The sequence below is a fragment of the Camelus dromedarius genome, chromosome 31, assembly GCF_036321535.1.
Source record: "Camelus dromedarius isolate mCamDro1 chromosome 31, mCamDro1.pat, whole genome shotgun sequence".
NCBI classification, from domain to species: domain Eukaryota; kingdom Metazoa; phylum Chordata; class Mammalia; order Artiodactyla; family Camelidae; genus Camelus; species Camelus dromedarius.
In genome coordinates this window covers 11,363,334-11,381,393 of record NC_087466.1, presented here as the reverse complement: position 1 = coordinate 11,381,393, position 18,060 = coordinate 11,363,334, and positions in this window count along the sequence as shown.

Here is an 18,060-nt window from a genome sequence, read left to right as displayed (position 1 = left end):
GTCACGTGCATCCATGGTATGTGTTTTGGAGTCGCTTTTGCATTACTCCAAATCCAGTCTTAGCAGTGTTGAAGGGAGAAACTCCCCTTGACCCTTCTGAGTTCTTCTGGCTGCTCTTAAGAACGAAATTTACCATTTGCAGCAACATGGGTGGACCTAAAGATGATCACACTGAGTAAACCAGAGAAAGACAAAACCACACATCACATGTGGAATCTAAAAAGACACAAATCAACTTATTTACAAAATAGACTCTCAGATGTAGAAAATAAACTTACCAGGGGGGACAAGGAGAGGGATAATTGGGGAGTTTGGGATTTGCAGGTACTACATAGAAAGTAAATAGGTCCTACTGTAGAGCACAGGGAACTATAGTCAGTATTTTAACCTGTAACAAAGATGGAAAAATCTGTATGGCTAAATCCCTGTGCTTTACCCCAGAGACTAACACGGTACTGTAAACTGACTATACTTCGATAAAGAACTAAATTGACGCGACAGATTAACGGGAGAAAAACGAACGTTTGAGATGTGTACACAGGAGAGTCCCCCAGGAAACCTGAGTGAGTGACCAAGTTGGTCCAAGGCCCTCACCTTTACATACTGCAGGGAGGAGACAAGAGGATGGTGGGCAGTTTAGGACCTCAAAGTGGGGAGGAAGGCAATTCACATGGAGATGGACACTCAAATGTCTGACTTTTCTCAGAGCCAGGCAGGGCCCATGCGACACAGCAGACTGAACACCACCCCCCACGCCCACCCTCCCACAGCTAGATCATGTTCTTTGCGGATACCTTTGGTGTTTGCTATCTTTCAGGGAACAGGCCATTTAAGTTCTCCTAGGCAGTTAAGGTGGAGGGTAACAAACCTTCCTGGGTCTTCTGTTTCTTAAATCAGCCTAAATTAATCCTCATGGCAAACTTGGCTCCTCACAGCAGGCTCCCTAAAGGGTTTGAGGCTCAAGATAGCCCTGGAACACGGAGCCAGGAGGTTCCGACTTGCCAAAGACCTGCTCCATGTAGATGGGAGCCGTCAGTTTCCCAAAAGGTGTTTCCTGCCCCAGTGCTCAGCTTGTGAGGTCTACTTGTCTTGCCCCACCCCCTCACAAGAGGCCCTTCCAAGACTTAAGGGACACCAAAGATGAGACATAATACGAAGCTTAACACACCAGACAAATTGCTTCCTCTTGAGTATCTTTCCTCTTTGAAAAGAGCATACCTTTTCCAAAAAAAGCCGGCTCCAAGCTTCTGGCTTAGAGTAGGCAGTCAGATCCAGATCTTCAAATGTTAGGTGGTTGTCCCAGGTTACTCTGAGACCGTCCCTTCTCAGAGGGCCAGTTTTAAAGACTGAGAGGTTCCTGTTTAATGAGAGGAGCTGGCATTGGTGAGGTGGGTGGGGCTCAGACCTGGGAGACGTCCACTATTAATGTCTCTCAAGAAGCCCTCCACATGGTCTGAGTGGCTTAGGGTCTCCACGAACAGATAACAATAGATGACAGAACTTTAACAAAATGGATATTCTGGTTGGATGCTGGTTGACAGGCCCTCTAAATGTATGTTTGACTGCTTGCGACCTCAGCTGAATGAGTTGACAGCTCAACCCTGGTCTAGTGAGCCTGGTTAAGCATTTTAAGCATCTGGTGGTGGCTTGACTACTAGGGGATGGTAAAGACTGAATCACATGTGCCATCCCAGGAGCAGTACTGGAAAGGGGTGCCCCAAATCCCCACAGCCGAGCTTTGGTTCCCCTGCAATGCTCGTGTGTCTGCCTTTTCTGTCGCGGTACATCCTGCAATCATGGCTACACACGTAGCCTGTACTGTTACCTTTTGCTGCTAAACAAAAACTCGGCAGCTTTAAACTGCTTACTAGCTCCCTGTTGTGTAGGTACCGTCCAGGCTGAGGGGGGATGGGTTCTCTGCTCACGGTGTTCTGGTGTCAGCTGGGCTGCATCCTCACCTGGAGACTGGGGGCACATCGGCTTCCAAGTTCATTCTTGTTGGCATAACTCAGTTTCCCACAAGGTAAGGCTGCGGTCACCTCCTTGCTGGCAGGCAGCTGAGGGCCACTCCTCTCCTAGAAACCCTCAAACCCTCTCACGTCCCTTGCCGTGTGACCCCCTCCATCTTCACTAAGCTGCCGACAGTCTGATGATTCTTGTGCTGTGGACTGCTGACTTCCCAAATCTGACTTCTAGACCCACATTTAAAGGGTTCGTGTGGCTAGGTCAGTCCCATCCAGAATAATCTTCCTCTCGCCACAAAACACATCACAGGGGTAGCATCTCAGGTGCACCCACAGACAGGGTGGAGGGTTATATGGGGCGGAAGTCCTGGGGGCCATCTCAGGATGCTGCGTACCACACCTGTGACGCAGAAGCCTCTGCTGGACTGGGTGAGCGCAGATCTCTCCCTCACTGTACTTAGGACTTACAGCAGAACTGGGGCCTAGACATTGGCGCTTCTGGGACTTAAGTCTCATACTTTTGAACTAACGATGCTCTTTGCCTTTTTGTAGATGCAGCCTTCAAAGCCAAGGCTAGGAAAGTAACACTGACAGCACATCTCAGCTTATCAAGAGGGCTGCCTTCTGAGACTTTAAAAAAAAAAAAAAAATCCTCACCTCCAGTTCTATGTCAAAAAATTTTGTAAAACCCCGCTTAAGAAACCAGCATTGCTATTATAGCCCACAGTTTATGCTGTGGGCAGTTCTGGACCTAAACTTCTCTGATGTCCATTCGCTTGCAGAACATGGCCGTGAGTAACTTGGCTGAAATGCCCCTTATAAGGGAATGAGCCAAGGGCTTCCCTTTTGAAATGGCTTTAGGACTTGCTCTGTGACAATCCCTCTGTCGGGTGAGTGCTGCCCCCTTTGGGTCAGAGGGGAGAGTTGTTACGCTGGACTTCAGTTCATCTGAACAGTCAAGCGTCAGGAAAAGCCGAGTGCCAATACATCACTCATTTCCTCATCAGGAGAGTCACTCCTAGGTGGCTGCCATTTAAAAAAAAAAAAAGCCACAAGGTGCTCCCTACTTCACCCTTTCTGTTCTTAGGGGATTTATCGGAAGGCCCGGGGCAGTGCTGTATCAAAGGCGGAGGGGAATTAACTGTAACCCTAGTCCTGAATCCAACTTCCTCTTTGTGTAAAATGGAGAAGTTGCCAAGTGATGCGTACATCACACGTGCTACGGTTCCTGCCTGGACCGCCGCTGATCCCCGGCCGTGCTTGGTCCACTGGGAGCTTCCGCAGGGGCGTGGAGTCCTCAACGCAGTGCACTAGGAACAGGCACCGGCCGAGTTGCCGGCTCGACACTTGGTACTCCCTGTGCAGGCAGGAGTGTGCCTTAAGCATCAGTCTTCCTTTCCCTGTCCACGTGGTGTTCATGGGCATAATCCTCGCTGGGTCAGCCTGGGGTCCTGATGTCCAGTCTCCCTCTGGGAGACTCCAGGGGGAGCCAAGGGGGGCCGGGCTGTAAGTTCCTATCATTTGACCCAAGTTCAATGCAGATAAGAACCTGGAGAAGGAGAGAGCTCAGGACGAAGGCGGGGTTGTCACAGGTTCATAGGTCAAAGTTTTGGGGAGGTATGGCCTGAGGTGGAGGTCTTCGAAGTCCTCCAGAGCAACCATGCTTTTGGGAGGAGACCTGGCCTGACCCTCAGACACGAGTTCAGGGTGTTTGAACAGCTGTGTATCTTGGCCTGAGTCACTGTACCTCTTGGGTGCTGCTTTCCAGTAAAAAGACTGGATGTCTCCCCTCAGGCATCTGGAGGGAGATTGTGCATGTGGGTGGCAGTGGTTCTCTGCCAGCTGAACGGGCTGATCTCTCTCCCCCTAGGGCTCGGCAGCCTTAACTTCTCCCGTGGGGACTCAGTCTTCACCCTTGTAATGTCGCCCACGTGTACGGGTCACCCTCTAACCCTGTGGTTGCACTGGTCTCCTGACACCCTGAAAGTTACCATGTCTCCGTGGGGGGTGGAGATGCTCGTGAGATGAGGACATCACGGTGCAACATCCCGTGTTCTTTCCAAGCGTCCAGTGATCCAGGGATGGTGAGAACGGTCGCCAAGAATACTGACTAAGCCTGGTCCTCCGGGCATGACAGGCTCAGCTCTTCGCTTCCAAAGGGTCTGATCAGGATGCTCTGGACACTGCCCTTAGGTCCAAGTTTGCATCTCAGTCTGGGATTACATAGTCTTTGAAGTGGAAAACTTAAACCACAGCAGAGTTGGCATCAAATCAACATCAAACTTACTGAAGCCTGACTTTTCCCTGAGCCTCTGAGGTGTGGAATGCTATTTTGATAAGACAACGTGGTTATAGAGCAAAACACAGATGTGGCCCCAGATCTCCTTGAATTGAAGCTTAGACATGTTTCAGTGGAGTGAGCCACTCAAAACGGAATGCCTGCTACCCTCCGGTGGCTGCTGAGCATTCAGTGGAGGAGAACTGCCTGCCTGCGTGGCATATTCTAGGTGGACTTGGGGATAAATCAGGTAGTGATAAGGCTTATGAAGAGGAAATGAAGCAGGGAAAGGACAACACAGGGGAATCCTGACCCAGGCCTGGGGCCACCAAGATCCTGGGTCAACGGCTTACTCATGCCTGTCCTCGACTTTTTCAGAGGAGGGTGTGGAATCCTAGAACTGAGTATTTCTGCAGCATGATGGAAAGTTCAGACCTTCAAGGAAGTCCGAGGGAATGCTGCATGTCCTACCCTTCTCTTGGAGGTTCACAACATGTTAGCTATTAAAATCTCTGATAAGTCCTGCGAAGGAATGTTTAATGCTGTGTAAACCAGTGTCTCTGAATTAGTAGCCACAAACGTTAACAGTGGAACCAGGGTCCTGTGGACTGATCTGGGAAATGCGCACCTAACCTATGAAATGAGAAAGGTTAAGCGCTGAGGTGAGGGAGGAATACAAAGTTAACTCATGTCCCACTTGGGTCCTTTGCCAACAGTCTTCTCCCAATCAAGGGCTCATCTTTAAAGATGTCCCTGGCTGGAGACCATGTGTGGGGATGAAGGACCATCTTGTGTTCTGGTGACTGATTTTATCCCAGTCCTCCTAAACTGTTGAAGCTGGCCACTTCTGAAGAAGACAGCACAATTCCTTTTAAGACTCATAGTAGAATTGGCCAACTTCTGCATGGGAGAATCAGGGTACATGGAAGGCCAACTTAATAGGAACAGTTGAAGGCTGAACTAAACTCCTCCTCAGATCTTGGCAAAATGTCTTTCCTCACTTGAGTCGGCTTACTAGAAATTCTAAAGAGGATGGAGACACACTAAATGTATTAAATAAGGATAGTGGAGAACTGGCTTCAGGGAAAGTGGGCTTAGGGCTGGTTCCCCCCTCCATGCACTTTGGGGGAGCCCCCTCTCAGGAGGAGGAAATGAAGCTGAACTGACCCTTTAGGGGGTTTGCCTTGTGCCGAAGGAGAAGGCGGTCCTACTGGGCTTCTGGTCTGGACACAGCACGGGTGGGCTGTCAGGCTGCCCCTCGCAGGCCTGCAGACCTTGTCATTGCCCAGCAGTGAGACTGAAGAAACAGCCTAGAGATGGTGACGGGCACCAGCGACTTCACTGGATGGGGACTTCTGCATCCAGAACCAAGTGCTGGGGTGACACCCCATGGTGTGCAGCGGTCAGCAGACAGGACATGGTAGAAGTCCTCACCACTTGGAGGGAGGAGGTGACCAGTTAGAGAGGGGGCTGGCGCATCAGTCCCTAAGGTAACCGGTGGACGGAGCACGTCCCTCGTGGCCCCTTGGGTTCATGACCGTCACAAGGGTGGATGTTTCCTGTGGATAATAAGGATTAGAACGGCTGCTGGCTGGGACAGGGGGCAAGACGGAGGCAGCGACTGTTAGGAGGGAGGCCGAGCCTTGGGGTGTGGCTGTGAAGCAGGGGCTGTCCACAGAGCGAGAGAACAGCCATCTTGAGCAGTTCAGTTTACATTGGCTCTGGGTGTCTGGAACTGGTTCCAGACAGAGGCTCACAGGTCCGGGGGCTGAGATTCCTTCTGGCCCCAGCAGTGCTCACTGGGCTAGAGCTGGGTTTTATCTCCTGATGCCACGTGGTGTTTGGGCGGAATCACTCCCGTCTGCTTGTTGAGTTACTAGAGCGAGTCCTGCAGTGTGTGTCCTGGGTCATAACGCAGGCGAACCATCAGGACACAAAAATACACGGACTATTTAAAAAAAAAAAAGCCCAAAATTTTCCTATAATACGTATATGTGGGAAAGATTAAAAAACCATCAACTGTGAGAGTCAGAGGAAGGCTGGTCGGCATGATGGATCAGAGGAGCCTCAGTTATGGCCTCCCCTGTCCTGTTGTGGGCTCAGGCTCCCGCACCTCCTCCCTGTCCCCTCCCTGTGTCTCTGAGATGAGCTGGAGAGGAAATGGAACAGTTCCCAAACTGAAAAGGAAGTTCAGCTTGGTGTCCTGGCTCCAGGATGTGGGGCGGAAAGAGGCCCAGGAGCAGCTTGGCTTCAGGGATTCAGCAAATCCCAAACAGCAGCTCTGCTGGGAGTCGGTCTTGCCTACAAAACCCAGACTTGCTTCTTGACGAGTCAGAAGAGGTGGCTCCCGAGAGCTCGCCTTGACCTGCAGTTTGGATTGGCTTTAGGTGGGAGCACTGGTGTTAACTAGCAAGGTGTCTGCTTTGGGAGAAGCAGAAAGCGGGGAATTGCCACGTTTCAGCCCCAGTGCTGGGGAGCAGCCGGGGAGCAGAGATGCTGAGACTGGCCGGGGGGTAATGAGCTTCTCTCACCTGGAAGACCTTAGCCTCTGGCTCTCGAACAACGTGGGCTTGTGGAACAGGTGTCTTTTCAGAGGCTTCTCCATCCATCCCTGGAGCCAGGAGTCTTTCCCTTCCAGTCAGGGCCTTGGTGCTCTGCACAGAGTCGACTCTCAACCTCTCCTTCCTTCCTGTGAGGAAGCAAGCCAGCAAACAGACCTCCGTGGTCCGGAGTCTCACTCCGCCTTAGAGATGGGGTTTGAAGGACCTCTGAAGTCGTGCTGGTGGGGTGCCCTCCGTGCAGCGCTGACTTCATGGAAAAGAACTCCACACTTTCAAGTACGATAGCATCGACTTCTGGCTCAGTAGCCTGTGGGCTTTGACCTGGGGGCTATCTGTGATTCAGTAGCACCCTTTGTCTGAAAAAGCAGTGCCCATTTTTATGGTCATTGAAGTGTGGAGATGAAATGCCACCACGTGCTGAGATAGACTGGAGGGGGGGCGTAGGGAGGAATCAGGTCGCATTTCTGGTGCCCTGAACCCCACGGGAAACTTCCCTTTGCATTGCAAAGGCACTACCGGACGTTATGCACCCATAAAACTCCTTCCTGAACTTCGTGAAACAAACCATAGTGTAGCCAGACGTGAAGACTGTGCTTGATGCTACAAGGCCACACCACTTGGGTGACACTAGCGGGTTATCTAACTCAGGCTCGAGGTGGAGAGTTTTTCCGATAATAGGAAAGAGTGTCATTCATCCCGGTAACTTGAGTCTTATTTGTGTGCATGACTGCCTCTAACTAGACCGAGATCTGCAAGGTCACGAACGTTGGCTGCTCATCAGTTTTCAACATGGGCCAGTGCTTGGCGCAGAGCAGGGGTTAGACATTGTACGAAGTGGCTATAAGGTGTGTTCCTCCCCAATTCTCTCTCCAAGGGGCAAGTCTTCGGTCGGAGCCTTAAAATTGTGCAAGGTCTTCTCTCAAACTTGAAAACGCTATTTGGGGAATCTTTACCTGCCATAACCTCACTTGGTGCTCACAGAGGAAGCAGGCCTCACTCAGACCTGATAATCATTCCTGGGGCGTGGTCTCACGTTTGCACGTTTTGGAGGTCCTTGTCAAAGTGCACATGTGGCTTGAGATTCAACCTCTAGCCGCAGGATCGCTAGAAATACACCTAGATATTTAGATGGAAGTAAATATGTACCCTGGGAAGCCAAGTAATTGAGGCTCTAGTTAAAAAAGTAAAACACCTTTTTAAGAAGTACATAAAGTTCTATTACCTAGTGTGTGAAGAGGATTTCCTAAATATATTAAGACTTCAGGTATGGCCTAATGTGACAAGTGGCTGTCACTCCCACATACCTCAGTCTTGATCAAGACTCCATCTTACTGGGTCAAAAGATTCCGCCATCTGGTTGTCTTTTGAAAGGGTCAAATCTCAAAATGCTGACTTAGCAGAACATCCTATTTGCCCTTAAAAAGGTCATTCAGCCTTTTGCCCATCGAAGTCCCACTTTAAAAGAGGAGCTGCGTTGTTTATCAAGTCACATTCCTCTGATACCCCATCACTTCCTGGGACCTAATGCGTGCTAGAAATACCAACGTTGATTTCAGTTTTCTCAAACCCAAGCATGCTGAGGGGCCAGACAGGCCAGGGGAAACGGGTGAGGTGGGGCCTGGCCGGGAGTAAGATGAGAGCTGGGTTCTGAACAACTGAGATCATGTAGGAATGCCAACCCTGTGTGGCCAGCTCATCCCATCTTTTTTTTTTTAAAGGAGCCAGAAACCGATTTGGGGCACTCCAGTCAAATGTCGGCCGTTCAATTCAGGTCTCTGAAAACCCTTACAGATACTCTTCTGCAAGATGGGTGTGTTTCATTGGTGGGGAGACTCTTGACATTGCTTGGTTCCTGGCATTGGTAACAGGACCAGGCCCGCAAAACAGTTGTACAAGTTACATGTAATCACGTGCATGAAGTCTGGCCCCTGAGATGGACTCCGGTGAGGCAATTAACCAAGTATCTGGCACTTCCTTTGGGCCCCAGCTTTGAAGGATGATCTTCAAGGTCAGAGTGGGTCTTAATTCATTGTGTGCTGTCCCACTTACTTTATATCTGCATTGGTTCATGGACTGTCTGTCTATATATCCTTAAAGGGGCGATCTCTAGATTTCAGTGGGTTGAAGACCTATCCAGGCAGACCCTGGACGTCTAGCATGTACTTGAGCCCTTACATGCAGGATGATGTGGTCACTGGGGCTTCCAGAGACAGGGTGCTCCTTGGACACAAGGAGCCGCTATACCCCGAAGGGAGCACCGAGTAAGACAACATGATGGTCTATAAATGGTCCAAGGTTTTATGGACCTTCACATAAGCCCTCAAATGTCTGCAGCATCGTTAGGTACTTCATAAGAACTCTCTGCATCTCCATAGCCTTTAGGGTCTTGACTACATACCTATTTTAAAAGAAGACCTAAGACTCAGAAGTTAGCTTCTGGGTTCCGAATTACCCCTCGCTCATTGTAAAGTCAGTAAATGGCAGCGTCTGGATGAGGGAGATGCTTAGTTTGGGGAGTTGAAGTCTTCCCAGTGTGGGCTTCCACATCACTGCGGAAATCGGGCTTGTCTGAGCATTAATCACACGTGACACTGACTTCCTCTCTTGGCACCCCTGTGTAGTGCAGCCTGGTTAACTGCATCCTGGTCCGCAGGGGAGAAGGCAGCTGAGTGTTCTGTGCTCCCAACATGGTGGCTTTCTAAGAGCCACCAGACTCTGGTCTCTTTGGTGCTTTATGTGTAGGGGAAACAAGTGCCCTACTGACTTGAAAATGGGTTTCTTGTCAACAACATGGTTAAGTAGCTCTTCTAATACAACAAATGTTTGGAAAAAAAGTCTTAGAGGACTCAGTCACTTCAGTGGTGCATAATGGTCCATAACTAACTCATCCATCCCCCCCAAACTAGACAGTTGCACTTTGGAGGGGTCCCTAAACAATGCTGAATAAACATTGTTGCATGTATGTGTCTGAACTGGTGCTCTTACAACGATGGAATAGGCTTAAATGGGGTTGCTAGGATGTGTGATAACTAAGTCAGGTCAGCTGTGGCCCAGCTGCCTTCCAAAAAGGGCACTATACACCCGACTGCAAATTGTACCGTCTCCACTGGAGCCAAAGGCAGAGTAACGGGACACTTCCAGGGAGCTGGAAATCCTTTTGATAAAGTATCTGGGACATTCAAACCCCAGTACTGTCTCGTGGCAAACTCTTGTAATTTCAGTTCATTGTTCCAACAATTCCTTCTGCCCTGACTCTTAATACATCCTGAGCCAGCTCCCTAATACTTCGTAAATCACGTGACTATGCCAAGTTTACTTCCAAGTAGAATTCCTCGCACAATGGATGTTGGATGATTCTTTTAGGAGAAAAACTTTATAGAGTCCTGTTTCTTATTTGAATGAACTAGAACCAGGGCGTCACCTGAACTGAGTTCAGTGAATGGTTAATCCTCATTCTCGCTGGCTCATCCATTCCTCCTCTAAATAGTTGGGCATCTAGAAACTACAACCTAATAGGGAAGCTATTTGGACGGGATAGAACCAGGGTGTTAAATCAAATTGTGGCTTTGGAATGCAGGACAGGATTTTGCACAACGGCTTTATCTGTCTCCCTGCTCACCACTAATAGGTCATTAACTTATCTGCGCTATGAATGCATCCCCACCGCGTGTGTCCGTCAAACCATAAACCCACAGCCACCCTGGCAGACCGCGCATGTGGTGCTGCAGGGGCCTCTGTCTTGGGGCCAAGTGCTTTATATAACTCCACAGTGGTGGCCCCAACCAGCTTGCTTTTCAACAGCTCCGCGTGGCACCCTTGCCTGTCTCTCGGTGACAAGCCAGGACCTTCTTCAGGCATTTTCTCAGCAGGTTAATCAAATAGCATCAGTGGGAATGTTTACAGCTTGCTGCCACTTAGGGAGCTTTATCAGAGTGCTTCTAATATCAGCCCCCAACCCAAGGCTGATAACAGAACAGGAGGGGGGCAGGGGATGGACAGCTTCGGGAGAGCTGCCGAAGACCAAAAAACAAGATGTCAATCGAATCTGAAAGACCTCCCATAGGGTCCCTGCCGTGGGGTAGCAGTTTGATCTGGAAAAAAACTTTTTTCCAGGGGGTGACATATCTAGTTCCAGACGGACACTTGGTATCTGTTGGTCTGAACACTTGAGCACCAGTCACGTACCAGGCTGTTTCTATGGCGATAAGATGCTGTTCTCTCTACCTGCTTGCAAATGTTGGGCTAAGATTTAAGCCTGAGTACTATTCCTGCCTCTGTAGGACTCTGAACAACTTCTTTCTTGGCCGTTCTTGATCCCATTTCACAGAGGGCATTACTTGAATGCTGCGTGTGTTTAGGGTCTAATGAGAAAGGAAGGGCTGGAGAGTGAGCAGTTTGACCCTAACATCGCAAGGAATTGTGACCTTGACCCAGACTTAGAATATATCTGAGCTTTACCGGACACCTTTGGGAAAAATGAGATGAACATATTAAAGCAAGAAACCTAAAGGCAAAGGTACCTTGAGGGGCTCCAGTGAATGATACCAAGAGGGCGGCTCTTTGAAAGTCCACACTTGGTGCTCTACTCTTGCTGAAAAAAAAAAAAAAAAGTCGGTGACCCTTCCAAAGGGTAACACTTTCAATTATTATGGGTATTCAATATTAGAGGCATTTTGTGCTAAAATAGGCAACATGCAATTATCTGGCGATGGATGAACCACAACTTTAATCCCAGGTGGATCTGGCTTCAAGCAGGCTTCCTTTCGATGTCACTGGAGCACCCCCCCCCCCACTGTTGCAAAGGTAGCCTTGGTACCTTAAGCAAGGCAAACTGAGTATTTTTGAATGATGGCGTTCTAAATAGCCAAAGGCATTGCAATTCAGTGTGTTCTGAAGTCTGCTCCATCATCTGTCCACGATTCTATAGTCAGTGTCAGGTCTAAGCTAGACAGACAAGAGGGTGAAGTAAAAAGCATCTTAGTTGTTCAAGCAGGCAACTCACTCTGCACCTAAATACTTCTCTGAAATGATGGGGTGGTCGTGTGACTGGGTCTCCAGGTGCTGACACAGTCTGCTAATCTGCCTCAGTCCCACCAGGTAGGTGGTGGAATCCTCACTTTACAAAGTTCATGAGGTCAACCAGCAAGTCAAGTGAGATTCAAACTTGGGTTTAAGGGCTATTTCTCCTGTTCCTCTGTACAAGCTACCTCCTGCTCCTGTGGGCAGCATCTCTGCAGTCAAACGGGGTGAAGGGTTGACGAGATCAAGGATGCAGACTAACCAGGCAGTGGAGATGAAAGCATGACCTTGGCAAGGGTTCTTGGTAGCAGGGAGAGGGCGGAGGGTCCCTCAGCTTAAGTGTCGCATCTTCTGCATCTAGGTCTTGACAGTGTCTGGAATTGTAGCGTGTGGCTGCAACTCCAACTACAGAATAGACTTAGACCTGTACACACTGGAGATTGTGTTGAGTGGAGGACTGAGTATACAGTAGGCTGTAATCACAGACTGCCTTACCACACACCCAGCTTCCCGGGAGCTGCGGCTGCAGGCTCCATTGGGTGGATCAGTCCATCTTGTATGTCTCTTCTTTGCAGACACCAGTTTTGGCATTTTCTGTTCCTTCATCTCCTGGTCCAGAAATTACTTTATCTAATGACTTGTTCATCCTTTTATTGAAACTAATACCTCTCAGTTCCTTTGGGATTTGGGCAAAGCAAAGAGAAATGAGCCAGACAGACATGTTTTACCTGGAAGTCCCAATAGCTAACTTGCCTGTCTGTCCATTTCCTTCGAGGCGTCCGTCTCCCTCTGTTCATTTCCTTTGGTGTTCCTCTCCCAAGGCAGCAGTTCCCATCACGATGTCATGTTTCCTGATAAGGAGGCGCTGAGGGTACAGCGTCCCTTCTGTAGTGTCTTGCCCCAAAAGCATAACCTCCGTCAGGCAAGCCCATGTTGCGGGGCATTCTGCAAGGAAGCTGACCAGAACTCCGAAGCAGCAAGATCACAAGACGGGGAAAGACTGAGAAATTGTCAAAAATCAGAGGAGATGGAGCCACGACATCTAAGCACAGTATGGTACCCTGGATTGGCTCCTGGGACCATAAAAGAGCATTCGTGAAGCATGACTCATGGGTCATGAGTAGTTAGCTCTGAAGATGGAAAGCAAGGTGGGCTTGTCCTGGAACACAAGGGGCTTTCCTTTTAATGAGGAAAAGTACGAGACTGTTTCCAGTGGGGACAGTAAGCAGCTCAGAGTCCAAGCTAGAATGGCCCCAAGCAACCTTCTTGAACACTCTGAATTCTACGACTGGAAAAACCTGGATCCAGGGGCCATCCCAGGTCAGAAGCACTGCTTGAAGTCTTCCTTCCACAGACGTCCCTGTAGTCATTCCGCTCTATGAAGCTTGACCTCCCTTCAAAGTGGTAGGCCTCCTAAAGGCAGGCTTGCCCACACGTCTCCTTTAATCAGCTCTCAATCTCCTTCAGATGTTCATCTCCTTCCTGCCAGTCCACCCCCAGGACCCCAGGCCTCCTTCCCTGGTGGAAGAAACTTTATGGGAAATCAGCCCTCCCTGGAAAGATCTTGGGTTCCATCTTCCCCTAGGCGAGCAGTGTATGTGAGCTCACTCCCTGCTCTCAAAATAGGGACCAGATCAGAGGATGGGTAAAAACAGGAGCTACTATGGTCTAAAGTGTGTTTAAGGAAAATGCCGTTCAGTGCCCCAACTCAATATTGGACTTTTGTATACTGATGCTTTTGATTAACAGCCCGTCTTGTATTGCTTATCACCTATTCATGGCACCAAATCTCATTTGACCCCCTGTGGGAGGAGTGGGTAGGTAGATGGCAATATGCCTGCATCCCTGGTCTAATACCATGAAACTGCATGCTCACATGTAGTTAGGAAACTGAAGCCAAGACACCAGAAACCTACCTGGAACCCAGAGTTCTATATAAAGACGGTCATTTCTATCCCCCTGCAGGGACTTTCCTGGTTTAAAAAAATAAAAAAGGCAATGCTGAGACTAGAAATGGGGACTTCTGGCTTCTTTATGACAATCACTTTTCAATTGGAGCATCACTACATGCCAGGCTCAGTGGGTCATGGATATTTGTGTTCTCAGTGCACACATATTAGCAGGAAGCACATATGTCACAGACAAATCCCAAGCTGTAACTGTTACAAGTCTGTGAAGGACAGGCATGTAGTGCTAAGGGGCCTATGAGCAGCAGATCTGACCTATGGGAATTCACAGAACAACTACAGGGAGGTACACTGAGCTGAAACAGAAGGATGGGGAGGGCTTCAGACAGAACAAGGAGGCCCACGTGACTGAAGTGGAGAGTTGTCGGGGGAACCAACATGAGGCTGGAAAAATAAATGACAGTGGTGGGGGTGGCGGCAGTGGAGTGTAGACAGACAACTGAGGGGTGAGTCACAGAACAGACTCGGGGTCAGTGAAGTTCTCTGAAACTGACAGCTCAAGGAGGAAGGTCTTGCCAATGAGGAAACTTGAGTGATGTCCAGATCTTGAGCTGAGGGACTGAAGCATTGACCACACTACTGTACCCTTCAAGTTCCAACTCAACCTGGCTCCCGGCTTTGGTCTTCACTTTGAACTGACCTAATCAATTCCCCTGATGGATGGCTGTGAACCCCCATGACAGGGATATCTTAGTTAATACAACCTCACCTCTAACCAATAAGGCTAATGGTTTGAACTCACAACCTGACTTAAATTCTAGGCACCACTGACTTTTTTAAAGACAGAATGAGAGTTGGGAGAGGCTGGTTGGGTTACTGGGGTGCTGTCCCCCTGGGACCCAGGGTAAATCTCCACTGTGTTCTCTAGACTATTGTTTTAAAACAATTCCAACAATGTGGTTTGTTTCCCCCCTAATGGACTATTTTCTGCTGTCTTTCACATTTGTGTCTGAAATATTTTCCAGCTTCAGCTTCCTCATGTTAAATCTCTACGGTCGGTTGTGTAGACCAGTGTTTCCCAGCCTCTTTCCTTACTGGGAACGTGCTGAGACATACCCAAGGGTTGCTTGTCCAGGTCTCAGTACAGACTGGACTGTCTTAGCTCCTGAGAGATTCATGAAAACCTTAGGTGGGGTGGCAAGTGATATTTTTATAGATGAGAACCATGCTCTGAAGTGAAATCACATCCAGAGTCATGCATGACGGCTGCTCATGTCATGTCTCTGGACTTCGGTCGGATTCTCTCATCTACCAACGTGCTCCTGAACCTGACCAGCTTGCTAGTGTCAACTCCATACGGGCTGGATTTATTTTTCTAAGTAATCAAACCGTTCTGTCAAACCTTCTGTCTGAGCCTTGGGTTTCCAATCATTCAATCTTTCCTTTCTTACGAAGCCAAAGTCAGACATATTTTTGACATAATTAGAGAAAGCTGTGGAGACATGCCAGGTTGATACCAGTGATCAAACCTACCTGCAGGGGTTTGGAAATGGCAAAACGTGGGAGAGGGCCAACTCCTTCTTCATACTTGGATGCATAGGAAGTGCTTGCCACTCTTGATCTCCTTGGAAGAACCTTCAAAATGAATGCATGGAGCAGAAGTAAAATGAATTAAATCTCAGAAGTGTGGAGCACGCAGATACGGTCCATAAATAACACCCAAGGGTTACCAACTTGGTTCCAATCTGCCTGTCGGCCAAAAGCATAGTTTACGGAGACCAGTACTAGTTCTAAGTCGAACTCAGTCCCTCTCAGAAGAAGCAAGATCCTGATGGCAAGAGCCACAAGGTGGACCAGTATTTGTAATAACTGCTCTGCTACATGTTATGCGTTGAGCTGCTGCCTTGGCTCATTAATCCACAAGACATGAGGTGGGCTTTAATATCTCCATTTTACAGTGGAGAAAACCAGCTTCAGTGCTCTGTGAGCTCAGAGAGGAAACGGAAGAACACCCAGCTCCAGGTCTGCTGGATTCCAAGCCCGTGTTTTATCTACTGCTTCCTTCCTTGTTCTGCAATGAGTTTCTGTGACAGTAAGTGGTTCTCTCAATAGACATCAAGACCAAGAACTTCTGGGAAGAACATTCTCTTGGGAACTGAGGAGGGCAGTCCATGTATGTAGCTCACTGGTCTAGAGTGAGCAGGTGACCCAGTCCAAAACCTAGAGAAATGGATGGAAACCTCGCCCTCCAGGCAGTCCTGAGTTTCTTGAGCCACAAGCCTGTGATGACAAGGTGGTGAGCCTGAGCCTGAGTTCATGGCTGATATCTTAAAAGGATCGGGTTTAAATGTGCTGCTTTTAATAAAAAAAAATATATAAATAAAGAAAAATTTAAAAACCTTCCTATCTAACAATTCACATATTCCAAACAGTTCAGCAATTCACAGTGTGGAATATAGTTCTCAGGGAATCCACATCCTTGAGATGACCACTGCTCTAGTCTGAAAATGCACAATGGCTTTCTACTTAGCATTTCTATTAGTATAAAGCAAAAAAAAAGGGGGGGGGGTTTCTACATAATTAATGTACTACTATTTTTACAACTTTGACACATGTCATCTTAAAAGCTATGAAAATACAACAGTTCTGTTTACCCTGATTGGAGCTGTTTGTTTTGCCCCATTTACTCCCTCTCCTCTGAAGTTTTTTCTGAGCCATTAGGTAAAATGGGGGCTCTTGTGCCCTTTTTCTCTACAAAACGCTGTGTGCAGTTCTGAAGTGCAGTCTCTCTTGCCACAATACGATGATCAAAACAGGGAAATGTAGTCTACACTCCGCAGTAACACTTCACACGTGTACCAGGCTAATAGCTGACCTCCCCATGCTGTCAAATTCTATAGCCATGGATGTGTGTAAAAGTTGTAGCAATAGGAATACAGGTAGATGAGCAGCCCCGCCCAGGACCTTCAGGAGTCAGGGAAGCCCAAGCGCGTGGGTTGCTAGGCAACAGTCTCCATCTCGAGGATCTTCGTTGCCAAGTGCGCTCAGAGCTGGACCAATCCAAGGCCCTGCTGAGAGAGGGCAGAAGCAGCTGCCTCGCAAGTGGGGCAGGGTCTGTGCGGAGAGGAAGTGGGGGTGGGAGGCCGGCGCCTGGCCCGGCAGCTGTGTGCCATTACCCACAGCCGTTCTGGGTAAGAACAGGTTCTAACGCTGGCCGCTTGTCCATATAGTTTTATTGCTTTAATCCCACCATACTGGCCAAGGCCAGGCCATGATAATATATTTAAGTAATGAAGCGTGACAGCCGGGGCCTGCCGTGATGATTAGAACACACCTAGCACGGTGTGAGAAGGTCCAAAGGTGAGAGTCTTAATCCCTTGGAAACGGCTGCAACTGTGAGATGGCAAATGAACGCAGGATGTTTAGACCCAGAGCAACAGCCAGTCGGAAAGCCCCCTCAGGCCCAGGTAAACACGTGCATCCAAAAAGCACGAGAATGAAGGTCTCTTTCAGGGTCAGGCGGGTGATGGATTTTTGGGTCAGCTCTGGCCAGTACTAGACACTCAGCAATTACATACGAGGAAATACTTGGAGGTTGAATTGCACAAAAACCTCCCAGTTATGTATCAAAGGATTATGCATAGTTCCTTAGACTCTGTCAAAGTAACACACAGGCATGGTAAAATTCCAAAAGTGGTGTTGCAAGATGAAATTCTTCTCCTAGCCTGGAAGCTGCTGAGATAGAAACATCTTGGAATCTTCCATGTACAGAAAGATCCCTTCGTGTGTATATAAAAAGGAGCAAGCTACGAATTCCGGCTGCACCTTGGTTTATTCACCTTGTTACTTCTGGTCATCACCCTACATGGGTGCCCAGAGACGTACTTTGCTTTCTTCTGAGTAGAACCTTGTTTGGACTTTGAACAGGGGGTTGGGGAAGTCATTCTCCTCCAGGCTATGCTATGATTTCGTAGTATGCGATGAGAGGCAATGTCTTTCTTTTGGCTACCTATTTCTAGAACACAAGGGGGGAAAACATTAGACTTAAGGGGTTTGAACTAGAAAGATCTAGTAGGGAAAGTCCAAGTTTCAGGGTCACAAACAAGCTTAAAAATCCCGTTTCATCTGTGGCGGTGAAAAATCTATATGGAGGCAGAAGGCTGGACTGTGTTTTCTTTCTGCACTAACTTCAGTTTTACAGTAGGATGAATATATGCTAACAGACTCTTAAACAGGCCTGCCCAGTGACGGATGTGCTTATCAGAACACACCTGAGAATCCAGAAGTGAAGGGTGATCCTTGTAGGAAATTCTTCTGGGCTATCACTCTTG